This window comes from Oncorhynchus mykiss, chromosome 12 (assembly GCF_013265735.2).
Source record: "Oncorhynchus mykiss isolate Arlee chromosome 12, USDA_OmykA_1.1, whole genome shotgun sequence".
In the NCBI taxonomy this organism is placed as follows: domain Eukaryota; kingdom Metazoa; phylum Chordata; class Actinopteri; order Salmoniformes; family Salmonidae; genus Oncorhynchus; species Oncorhynchus mykiss.
The window spans coordinates 66,236,554-66,238,071 of NC_048576.1; positions in this window are offsets into that span (position 1 = coordinate 66,236,554).

Here is a 1,518-nt window from a genome sequence, read left to right on the forward strand (position 1 = left end):
TTGTTATTATGAAAGGTGACTTATCATAGTTATGACAGTTTTCCGTGGCTTTTAGGATACACAATACAAGTGAAACATTACTGGATATCCACAGGGCTGCATTGGCTCTTCAGGGGCTTACCAGGAGTTCTATGTTGAGAAGGCGAGGTGTGAAAGGAGGGGGTTGACCACAGGGCAGACTCAGGACATATATTTTTATCATCCTCCTACATTTCATCCATTTTGTCAGTGCTGGGGGGAGGTTGGAAAGATGGGAGTGTGTTTCTGACGGTGGAGGTTGGAAAGATGGGAGTGCTTTTTTGACGGAATCAACAAAGCTCATTTCGACCATTAATCCACCTTTTGGAATGAAGCATCTGTTGTCTCTTTACCTTAGGACAGCGAGAGGGAGGGTGAGGTCAGTTAAGCAGTGAGGAACGGACATAACACAGATTATTGAGACATAGACAATACTGGTATCCTCAAGGTATCATTTTTAGAAGATTTTTGAACAGCTAGCTTCTAGCGTTTAACAAGTCTATCTTGTCGCATTAAATTATATTGCTCTTATTTGAAACATCTATCAAATAATGGCAGAAATACAGCTAGGCCTATTAAAAAGTGACTGATGCCCTAATTTTGTTGTTTTATTCAAAACTGACCAAGAGGCTCACAGCCACGAGCATCAACAAGCCACAAGCAAAATGGCCGCCACTGTTATTGCAGCAGTTTGTCTCAGACACAACATGGTCGGCCCAGAAGCCCAGAGAGGGGCTGGAAACACTAGCGGCATTTAATAACCCACACAAGCATGTGGGTGACCGATGATGAAGGTAGTGATGAAGACACCACGGTGACTTGTCGGCACTAAGGCACAGCCTGATGATTTGAACACGATTTACGGCACTGTCCGAATGTATGGCCGTATGTTTACACATCACAGGAGTGAGCACACCTTTGCCCGTGGCTTCCTCCAAGGCGGGACATTCCCACGGAGCTCCATACTGGCGCCCTCAGAGACGTGAAGGCTGATGAAACTCGTGTTGACTTGTGGTGAATGTAACTCTATAAATGTAAGTGTCACGTTTGGATCCTTTCAATAGCTCATAAAGAGCTGCACATCTTCACTGTACTATACGCGTACTGGATTTCTCTTTACGGAGCTGCTAAACTAAACTGGTCGCCGGACCGTGGTCAGCTTTACGCTGCACAGATGTGCGCACCTATCGTTTAGATTGATGGGAGGAGGGTGGACAGCCTTTACTACTATAGCCCATAAAAATACATTGAATATCACATTCACAAATGGCCAAAAAGACAGTCAGACAATAAGACATAAGGAATCAGGTTTGAGAGTGTCTGTCCTATATCTAGGAGATATCAGAAAGCTCAGGAAATAAAAACATTTTGGGGACATATTCAACCCCTTATTTTTGTTGGCACACAACTACCTCCGGACTTCCACTCGTTTGTACGGGTTACCTTCAGAACGAGTCTTGTGACATTTGTGTTCGTGCCTCATGGTTTGACAAACACCGC